This window comes from Chrysochloris asiatica, unplaced genomic scaffold (genome assembly GCF_000296735.1).
Source record: "Chrysochloris asiatica unplaced genomic scaffold, ChrAsi1.0 scaffold00080, whole genome shotgun sequence".
In the NCBI taxonomy this organism is placed as follows: Eukaryota; Metazoa; Chordata; class Mammalia; order Afrosoricida; family Chrysochloridae; genus Chrysochloris; species Chrysochloris asiatica.
This window is the reverse complement of record NW_006408598.1, coordinates 2,498,760-2,509,945: the sequence shown is the minus strand read 5'-3', so window position 1 is coordinate 2,509,945 and position 11,186 is coordinate 2,498,760. Positions and strand designations below refer to the sequence as shown.

General features: G+C 41.0%; 1 pseudogene; it reads left to right on the top strand.

Moving 5' to 3' along the window:
- Positions 1-8,268, top strand: part of LOC102834572 — a 10,161-nt pseudogene extending 1,893 nt beyond the window's left edge.
- The last annotated feature ends 2,918 nt before the right edge of the window (positions 8,269-11,186 follow it).

Below are 11,186 nucleotides of genomic sequence, written 5' to 3'. Positions count from 1 at the left end.
GGTCTTCCTCTTTTTCTCTGACCCTCCACCCTACCCAGCATGACATCCTTCTCCAACGATTGTTTCTTCCGGACAATATGTCTAAAGTATGAGAGACGAAACTTAGCCATCCTGGCCTCCAAGGAGCACTCTGGCTGCACTTCTTCCAAAACAGATCTATTGGTTCTTTTGAGAGTAGCCCTAAACTACTTATTGGCTGCAGAGGGAGGAGGGGTATGTGAGAAGGTTATATTTTGCTAACTGCTGCATACAAATAGATGACCAGAATCTGGCAGCAAAAGACCTTGTAAAAATGCAGAAAGTTGCCCATGTCCCTGTGCAAACCTGGAATGGGTGGAACCCACGCAACATTTAGATTATGCCCTGGGCAAAAGATCACAAAAGGTATCAAAGGGTGGGGATGACCAGGAAAAGGTAAAAACATTTACTGCCCTCTCCGCCCAGGAGAGACCCTAGAATGTTAATCAGGTTACTGAGTGGAACCAATCCTTTTGTTTTGTTTCTGTTATCAAACAGGTCCACAACATAACCCCTCCCTGATCCTGATCCCATATAAATCTGCACTGCCCTGTATTCAGCGCTCATAATCTGGAGAAATTAGCTCCTCTGAGCCAGCCGGCTTAATAAAATCTGAAACTCTGCTTCACCTCTCTGGGTGGCCTTGGTTTCTTCGATGACAGTTCAAGAGCTGCTGTGACACATTTGGGCCTAGGGCTGCTCTAAGATCCTCGAATCTAAAACTGCTGTAACAGTGGCATGGAGAGTCAGAGCAGCTTCGGGCTCTAGGCCTATGGACTGAGTAAAGTGTAGGAAACTGGCTTGAAGAATGTGCCCTTTGGGCATTCAAAGACTGGCTAAAAAAACTTTGTAGCACAGGGCAGAGGCCAAAAACAAGAATGAGGCATGCCTGAAGCCTGTCAGACAAGAGGTGTTTCTGACTGGAAAATTGCTGCATCCTGAGTTGGTTTTGATCCTTAATTGTACCCTGTTGACTTCCCTAATAAACTCCATTGTGACTATTGTTATGAGCTCTGTGTGGCCATTACCGTGGATTATCAAACCCAGCTATGAAGCAGAGAGTGCTGTGGGAGGAATGAATGGTGTCAGAATAGGATAAAGAAAGTTGTACAGTGGAAGCATGTCTGACCTCTGCTAAAAAATCGGCCTTTGGCTGATTTTGACTTTGATTCTCTTTCCTCCTTGTGAAGTCAATGGAAGTCAGACATGGTTCCCACATGATTTCAACTACTATGGACTGGCAGGAAAATTAACTAATCTGTCTTGGAAGAAGTATGACCAGAATGTTCTGTAGAAGTGAGGATAGTAAAACTTCATTTCATATACTTACCATGATGGACCAGACCCTGGAGGACATCATACTTGCTAGAGAATCAGCAAAAAAAAAAAAAAAAAAGAAAAAGTAATCCCTCAATAAGACGGATTGATACAGCGGCAGCAGCAATGGTATCGACATACAATTGTTGTGGGAATGACACAGGACCAGATAATGTTTCCTTCCATTGTACTTAGGCTACTATGAGTTGGAATCAACTCAAGGTTACCTGCCACCAACATATTTGTGGGAACCTGTGCTACAACGGCACCTAGCAAAGGTGCTAGCATGCCTGATCCTTGTACCAGAGAGGAAGGAGAAAAGCACTGAAAACAAGAAGCTCAGAGTGCACATTTAATTCAACTATCAAAAATAAGATTAGTAATATGAAGGTGTATAAAATAAGAGTTTGGATCCAGATTTCAGACCCACTGCTATCCCAGATCTTCCCTTACCAGCTGGAATTGGAGTGGATCTGATATTAGAATCCAGGCCCTTAGTTTGTGCATCTCCATGTTATTAGGAGATGGGCCACCTACCCCTTGTAAGAGTCAGTTCTCAGGTATCTCATTGCTACTGCCTTAGAGATATTTTTGTGGGGCTTATCTGAAGCAATATAGAAATAGACCTTAGCATGGTGTCTAGTTGCCTGGTACTTACTCAGTATGTGATCAATGTCGTTCTATGTTGAGAACAAGTGTTGACCATTGTTCTTCCAGTTAGTTTTAGGGAATGAAATGAAAACTCCAAAATAATTGAAATTAAAATGACCTGACCCTTTGTATTTTGAAATTATGAAGGTATTGCTTTTCTCATGATAGGATAAAAACACTCGTACTTTAGGTTTCTCTTCCAGCAGACCTCAGGTGGCATCCGCATTGGCCTGGTGGCGAGACTGGGCATGTTCAGGAAACAAGTGCTTGTCAACAGTTGGATTGTTAAGTACCCCAGATTTATAATCTGATTCCTGGGAGCCCACAGCACCCTGAGGTTATTGACAAGAAGTCTTTATCCAGTTGTCCCCAAAAGTCCACTAACCCAACCAAACTCATAGGACAGAGACAAACAGCACTCAAAGAAGTACTGGTGGTGCTGTGGGATAAGCATTGGACTGCTAATCACAAAATCAGAGATTCCATGGGGAAAGGATGAGGCTTTCTGCTCCCGTAAAGATTTGCAGTTTCAGAAACCCTATACAGAACCACTATGAGTCAGACCAACTCAATAGCATACAACCAAGCAACCACTTAACAATTTGTCAGTCAGTCTTTCAAGGTGAGCCATAGCCGCTAAGTGTTGGAAGCCCAGATGTAAGAGAGATGTATGTAAGATAGAGACAGAATGGGGAGAAGGATAGCACAAGGTGGGTGTAAGGGAGGTATGAGATAGATCCTCAGATGGATTATGGAAGTCAAGGTATAGACTCTCCCTGAGCCATGAGTTAAATGTGTTAACCTCCCTGATCTCAACCACTTATTTTTTCTCATTTCTAAATCAAGACTAACAATGTCTATTTTACTAGAAGGATCCCTGGGTTGTGCAGAAGTTAACATGCTTGGCTCCAACCTAAAGATTGAAAGTTCAAGTCCAACCAGAGGAGCCTCAGAAGAAGACAAAAGCCTGGTGATTTAGTGACCTACTTCTGAAAATCAGTCTCTGAAAACCCTGTGAAGCACAGTCTGACTCTTGGAAGAACTCCAGCCAGAATGTTTCTTAAAAACAAGAATGGGAAAAATGGAGTTGTCTTAGTCAGACTCAACTCAGCAATTACAGTGGTTCTAAAGACTGATGGGATTAGGTGGAGACCTTACTTGTTGCCCCAGTACTGGAAGAAGGCCTGGATTTCAGGCTTGCATTCAAGGCCTCATCTACCACTCACTACCAGTGTGACTTTAGGTATGACTCAACTTCACTATCTGTAAAATTGGGACACTTCTGTCCTAGCATACTAAATACCTGTTAGCTTCTAGATCGATTATACTGGTTATTTAAAAAGGATCAACTGGTACTAACATACTGATTTAAAATAGAATTAGTCACAACAAATGATAACATTCTTATCCACTGTCAGCAAGTTGAATCTTACAGTGACCCTCTATGGCAAAGTACAATTACTCTATAGGGTTTCCAAGGCTATAAATCTTTAAGGGATCATTCAGACTCGTATCTCTTGGAGTAGTTGCTAGATTCAAACCATCAACCTTGCAGTTTAGCAGCCTAACACTTAACCCACAACATCACCAGGGCTCTTATAACATTATTGTTGGTGGTGTCCAGCCAGTTTCCTAGGAGCACCTGGTGGGTTTGACCTGCCAACCTTGCAGTTAGCAGTCCAGTGCTTATCCTACAGCACCACACCCAAACACCAGTATTATTAGTAAAAAAAATTTACATTATAAAATAATATCTTTATTATAACTTTGTTACTTTTATTACTGACATATTTAAAAAAATGGAAAAAAGTGAGGGTGAAATGTAAAAGATGCCTGCTCTGGGGTCTCAATGTGATCTCCCCTCCACCCCTTCCGAATCTCTACCTGATCAGATAATTTCTTCGTGACGTGCCTATTCTACTCAGAACCACAAGATGGCAGTCTGAGCTCATGCATTTTTCTAGGCCTCAGACCAATTTCTTCCCTTTGGCTTTTTTTGGTCTGTGAACAGATAATTCTTTGATTTGCAAGGCACCTAATAAAAAGCAATTGATTACCTAAACTTCTGCTACTAACAACCTTTTCCATAGTGTCACAGGATGAGTAGCCCTTTCTTCCTCTGCAATCCCAAACTTTAGGAGACTAGGTGTATTTCCCGGAATCATGTATTTCCCGGAATCTTCCGTGAAAAACATTAAACCTGACATCAGTGACCTGCCAGAGAGACTCTTGTGCACATCATCCCATGCGGCTGCTGCGTAGAAGGAGCTCTAGGAAGACGTGAATGAGAGTTCTGAGTTTCTGGTTGTGGTGATATAGAAGTTTTGGAAATGTAGTGATGCTGGTTGTACAACATAATGAATGTTGTTGTTGTTGTCAAGTGCTGTCAAGTTGGTTCTGACTCATAATGACCCTGTATAGGGTTTCTGAGGAGCAGCTAGTGAGTTTGAACCACTGACCTTACGATTCTACCCGACTTTGCAGTCCAGGACTCCACCTGGAGAACATTTGTTGAGTGAAATTAGTCAATCACAAAAGGACAGATGTATGAGAAGGCTGTTGTAAAAAGTTAAGAAAAGGTTTTCTTGATACAAGAAACATTCTATGATGGTTACCTGGGGTAGGGATGAGAGTGTAGAGGAAAAATTATTCATGGGCTAGAGGCATACTAACATGGGTAATGGAGCAGGCAATATACAGCAAGAGGGAGGTTGACAGAGGAAAGATGAAGGTAGCAGGATACACAAGGAGGAATGCAAGTGTTAAAGTGAATAGAGGTAAATGCTATTAACTAATGGTGCATGGATAGGATTGTAGTCAGTGTAATGAAGCAAAGCATATAATATGTTGAATATAAAACTGATAATCTCCTATGTAAACCTCCGCTCAATTCAATATATATATATAAATCCTAGGACCCAAAGAAGTCATGGGTGAAATAATAGTACAATGTACTGAAAAGATGTAAATAGAATCCAGATGCTCCCACCTTAATTCCACTGACATGTACAAGAGATTCCCAACCTGTTCTTAATATCAAAAACCCACAGTGGCTTTTTAAATAAAATATTATTTAAAGAGTGATACTATCATAATAATCTAAATAGGTAGTATTAAACACATTGATGTTGTTAAATGCCTTTTAGTTGGTTTTGACTCATAGCAACCTTGTATAGGGCTTCCAGAGAGTAGCTGGTGGGTTTGAACAGCCCACCTTGTGGTTCACAGTTCAGAGCTGATCCAACAGTGCCACACCAGGAATCCATTAACTACATAAACATAAGAAATAAACATTGTTGGAGGAGAATATTGAAAGTGCCATGGGCTGCCAAAAGAACCAACAGATCTGTTTTGGAAGAAGTGCAGCCAGAGTGCTCTTTGGAGGCCAAGATGGCCAAACTTTGTCTCTCATACTTCGAACATATTGTCAGGAGGGACCAATCGCTGGAGGAAGATATCATGTTTGGTAAGGTGGAGGGTCAGAGAAAAAAGGAAGACCTCCAATGAGATGGATTGGCCAGGTGGAGGCATCAACGGACTCAAGCATGTCAACAGTAGTGAGGCTGGCTCAGGATCGGGAAGTATTTCGTTCTGCTGTGCAATGGGTCGGTACCGACTTGATGGCATCTAGCAACAACAACAATCAGTAGGAAGTTATAACATGAGATGATCTTCTGTGGTAATTTCCATTTTTATTTAACTCACTGTTCTGTAAGTCTGTCTCTAGTTGGGTATGCAGGAATATATCTACAAAAGTGACCTTTTATATATGTTGTCAATGTTCTCCAACCAAAGACCATCAGGATGAGGTCAGTAGATAAACAAGCAGGGTTTATTGCTCATTGCAATGACATAGAACACTATGAAGAAACATGGGGTTTTCAGTAGGAGTATATTGTTGTTGTTATGTGCCGTCGAGTCGGTTCTGACCCATAGCAACCCTGAACAGTGTTTCCGAGGCTGTAAATCTTTACGGGAGCAGAAAGCCTCATCTTTCTCCCACGGAGCAGCTAACAGTTTCAAACTGCTGACCTTGCGGTTCGCAGCCTGATTCGTAACCACTTCGCCACCAGAGCTCTGTAGGAGTATATTAGAGAAAGCTTATAGGATTGGGACTCAACTTAGGTGCTTTGGGAGAATGTTCAAGGAAGTAGATCTATGTGCTAGATTGGATGCTATCAGGAAGTGGGTGCAATTCTGTTGTTGTTGTTGTTGTTGTTACGTGCCGTTGAGTCAATTCCAACCCACAGCGACCCTGTATAGGGTTTCCAAGGAGCAGCTGGTGAACTTGAACCACCGACCAGGCAGTTCAAATGACTTTGCAGTCTGATGCATTAGCCCACAGTGACACACCAGGAGTTCAAATCCTGGTGACCCCATGTGTGTTTGAATAAACCTATGCTCCAAAGGATTTTTTTCCAAGGTGCTTCTGGGTGAATTAAAACCTCCAACCTTTCATTTAACAGCAACCCAGGGACTCAAAATAAGAGGAAGGGGGGGGCAAAAGGGATAATTAGTAAGGTAGCTCCTGGCACACACATCAGCCAGGAGACAGGGGGTGTGGTTACTTTTGTGATGCAGACAGTGCTCATGTTTTTGTCTGTGTTCACATATGCTTATGAAGCAGTCTTCTTTTTGTCCTTGTCTACCATAGTCACGAAATCGCCCTATCTGATGTCAGTGTTCTGTGAAGTTATGTTCAACTAAAGAGCATCATGACTTTGCTGGGAGTGCTTGGTCATCTAGTAACATTGTGCCAGGCCAGCTCCCAGATGGCAGGAACATGCATTTGTCTTTCTGAGACCCCACTCTAGGACAAGGACAGACAGAATTCTACTTCAGGATGTGACTCAATGATCTTTACCAGGTAGATGTCCAGAGAACTCTGTGAACTAGGTGACACAGGCTTAGTTTCTCCCGTTCCTTTGTTGCAGGAAGAGTTGTTGAATAGTCTGACATGACAATGGTTGCATGGTAGCATTTAAGACTCCAAATGGAATACAGGAGTATCAGGAAACAACACTGGAAACACTTATCAGAACCAAAAATGGTTTAGCGCTAGTAACAGGCCTGGAGACAAAGGCTTGGATTACCAAACCCAGACAGGAAACACGTGTTCTGGAATCCAGCTGAATTTGTTGGAAACAGTCAAGTGACTTTTTCTTCTTTTAGCCTATTGTTGTTAAGTGCTATGGAGTTGGTTCTGACTCATAGTGACCCTGTATAGGGTTTCCTACAAGTAGTTGGTGGGTTTAAACTGCCGACCTTGTGGTTCACAGTCCAATGCTTATCCTAAACACCACACCAGGACTATCTCATTTGCCTTTAGTATATAGGTATAACAGTAAGTGTGCTATAGTGCAACCACCTTCCTCTTATATATTAAGATTACATTAAGGACTTTACATCGATAGGTAATGGGGGTAGAGGAGGTGAGGTCATTGCGCCCATGAGAGCTGAATTTGGCAGTGAACATATACTCGATGTGGGTCACCAGTGACAGCCTAAGTCGACGTGACGTGCTGGCTTGGATAAATGAGTCTCTGCAGTTGAACCTGACAAAGATGGAACATTTGTACTCAGGGGATGCTTACTGTCACTGTATGGACATGCTATTCCGTGGTTCTATTGCCTTGAAGAAAGTGAAATTCCAGGCTAAGCCAGAACGTGAATATATCCAGAACTTCAAAATTCTGCAAGCAGGTTTTAAGAGAATGGGTGTTGACCAAATAATTCCGGTGGACAATTAGTAAAAGGGAAATTTCAGGAAAATTTTGAATTTGTTCAGTGGTACAAGAAGTTTTTCCAATGCAAACGATGATGGAAAAGACTATGACCCTGTAGCTGCCAGAAAAGGTCAAGAAATGGCAGTGGCTCCTTCCCTTGTGGCTCCAGCTCTGAATAAACCGAAGAAACCTCTCAGCACTAGCAATGCAGCTCCACAGAGGCCCATTTCAACACAGAGAACTACTGTTAACTTCTAAGGCTGGCCCGGGTGTGATGAGAAGGAATCCTGGTGTGGGTAATGGGGATGATGAAGCTGCTAAATTGATGCAGCAGGTGAATGCATTGAAACTTACTGTTGAAGACCTGGAGATGGAGAGAGATTTCTACTTTGGAAAGCTAAAGAACATTGAATTGATTTGCCATCAGAATGAGGGGGAAAGTGACCATGTATTACAGAGGATTGTGGACATTCTCTACGCCATAGATGAAGGCTTTGTAATACCTGATGATGAGAGCCAACAGAAGGAACAAGAAGAGCATTTACAGCCTGGATGAACCAGCAGAGCACCATCTGAATTCATCACTCCAAATTATGTGTAAAATACTCCCTTTTATGATTCTTTGAGGAATAACTGGCTTCTTTTCAAAAGCAAAAAGTACCTTTTGTTAAAGTGCAGTTTGCAGAAATCTCACTTCTTTTTTCCATGAGTTTGAACTAGGAGCTTTTATCATGTGACAGAACAGTATTAACATTGAGTTGGCTCACCTGGAGAACACAGAGGCTGGCCATAGAACTCATTATGTGGTTACTGGAGAAGTGTGCGTAGAGAAACGGGAAGACTAAATGAAAATTTAAGGTAATGTGAACTCTTGGCAGAGAACTTTTAATAAATAAATGCCTTAAGAGTATTTAAAATATGCTTCCATATTTCAGAATACCAAATGTAACATGACAGGAGATTTTGTGTGTTTGATGTTGTTTGGGAAGGAAGGGCCAGACCTTGGAGCTTTTTTTGGAACCCGCTATTGCTATGCTTTGTTAGGGCTGTTTGACTTTTTGGAGACCTAGACACTGGCCCAGTAGGAAAGGGTTTCTCTGTAAAGTTATTTACTGTTGATAAAAACAAAATCAAGAGGCATTGTTGCCCAGATAAAGAGAAGAGTGTATTTCAGCCCTGAGATGTTTGAGTTAAAGAGCTTGATTTTCAGTAAGCATTTCTCCTCATGATTTTCTCAATTATCCTCTAAATTTTTATGTATAATATGGGGCTTTTGTTTTGTTTGTTTTGAAATAAGGTGTGTCCAGTTTTTCAATCTAACAACTACTCCTGAGGACTTGCCCACACCTGTGGGAATTGAATGGGGGATGTGTCCCATTTGCTGCCTTTTCAGCGTTAGAAAGATAAGGCTTTCTGCTTCTGTAAAAATGTACAGCCTCGGAAACCCTGTACAGGGTCACTATGAGTGTGAACCAACTCCACAGCACATAACAAGTTTACATTTAGCACATATCTCATCTCTGCTCCTGTTGCTCATTGGAAACTCCTTTCTGTTGGCTCCTTAAAGCTTTCTGTTTAGAGTGGAAGGGCAGCAGACAGATGATGCTACTTTAAGTTCTTTCTGAACCTCTGGCAAAGGGAGTTGTCAGTGAAGGTCCTCACCACCTTGAGCTCTGCAGGCTGGGGTGGTTTCAGTACCTGCTGTCCCCAGCTCTCCATTGTTATCAGAATGCTTTGCCAGAGTACTACCTCTTCAGAGATACAATGTGTTAGTGTCTTTCTTACTAAATGTTACTTTTCTTTTGCAAAAAACTTAGTACCATTTTTTATTTAATTATTACAATTTTTAAAAATTTCATTCCTGAACTCTCCCTCATTTGCATTTTTGCCCCGGCCTATTAAGTCCTTTTGTTTGGCAGAATTCTGCAACATGTGTGTCACCCGCTACTGTGATTGTTCAGCTCCTGATGTGTTTGTATGGATTTGTTTCTGGTAGTAGCTTATCTTATAATGTGTGTAGAAAGCAAAGTATTTTATGATAAAATTGTTGTGAAGTACATGCTCTGTGTGAATTTAAGGGAAAACAAAATCAGAGGTTAACAATGCCAAAAAAAAAAAAAAAAAAAAACCAAGTCATTAGCCATTGTTCAAATGACAGTGGTGTTATTTCTCTTTTGTGGCCTTTTAGACTTTTGTTGCCCTGAAATTCCAGGTTACTGGGAACCCATTTTTTACCTGGTCTTTCTTGAGAGAGTTTTTTCCTACTTTAAATAAAGTTCTCTATTTTTTAAAAAATTTACATTAAGAATTTTGCAATGATTATTTATGAGAACTCTAATACTTTATATTTATATTGGTTTTGTTGGCCTTGGAAAATAGACCACACATCCTTTTAGGATCAGAAAACAATTCTAGTCCACATTTTCTAGTGGTATTAACTTGACTGTAGATTTAGTCATCATGTAAAGGAGTTCTACCAAGTTGACTGAGCTTACCTCTTTTGGGAGATTTCTGGGTATTTTTTGTTTATGGAGAAATGATCTACTTGAGGGTGGGTACTTTTAAATATGTGAAAGCCTGTAACAATCATTCCGGAATACACAGAATGAGTGAATATGTGGCAAGAAATCCACCTGCTAATTATCCTTGTAAGGAGCCTTGGTAGCATAGTAGATTCTAACTACAAAATCAGTGCTTTGAACCCACCAGTCACTCCACAGTAGAAAGATGATGCTTTCTGCTCCCGTAAAGATTTACAGCCTAGGAAACCATATCCAGGGTCGTTATCAGTCAAGTCTGAACCAACTTGTTCGTTATGAGTCAAGTCTGAACACAACCACCACCCCCACCACCAGGATAAGTCTAATGGTCACATAAGCAACAATATCCTACTGGGACAATAACTTTACTGGGGTTGTAAGTATTATTTAGTAAAAAGATTGAGACAATGTTTTGTCCTTCAAAGAGTTAAGCCATTCTTGTGACACATCTTGGAATTATCTAATTATTGTACCAAGGATAGACACCATTAGCTTCCATCCATTCAGGTAGGGTTTTCTGGCATAGTAGCAATGACTTCAACAGAAACATTTTTTGACAAGAGTTAAGGTTCATATTTGTATGTTGTTGTTAAGTGCTGTTGAGTCGGTTCCAACCCAGAGTGACCCTGTATAGGGTTTCCAAGGAGCAGCTGATGAGCTTGAACCACCAACCTTGCAGGTCAAATGACTTTGCAGTCTCACGCATTGACCCACAGTGCCACACTTAATATTATTGTACTTTAAAGATTTTTTATGTATACTACATCTTTAAAAAAATTTTAAAGGCTGTTAAAAAAAAGCTAAGGTTCAATTTTTTACAAGAGTAATGTAGAGATCAGTTACATGTGAGAACCTCAGGTACCAAAAAGAACTATAGACAGAATCTATCACCTTAAGCATTTAACAGAACAATTGTTATTTTTTGTAAACAATT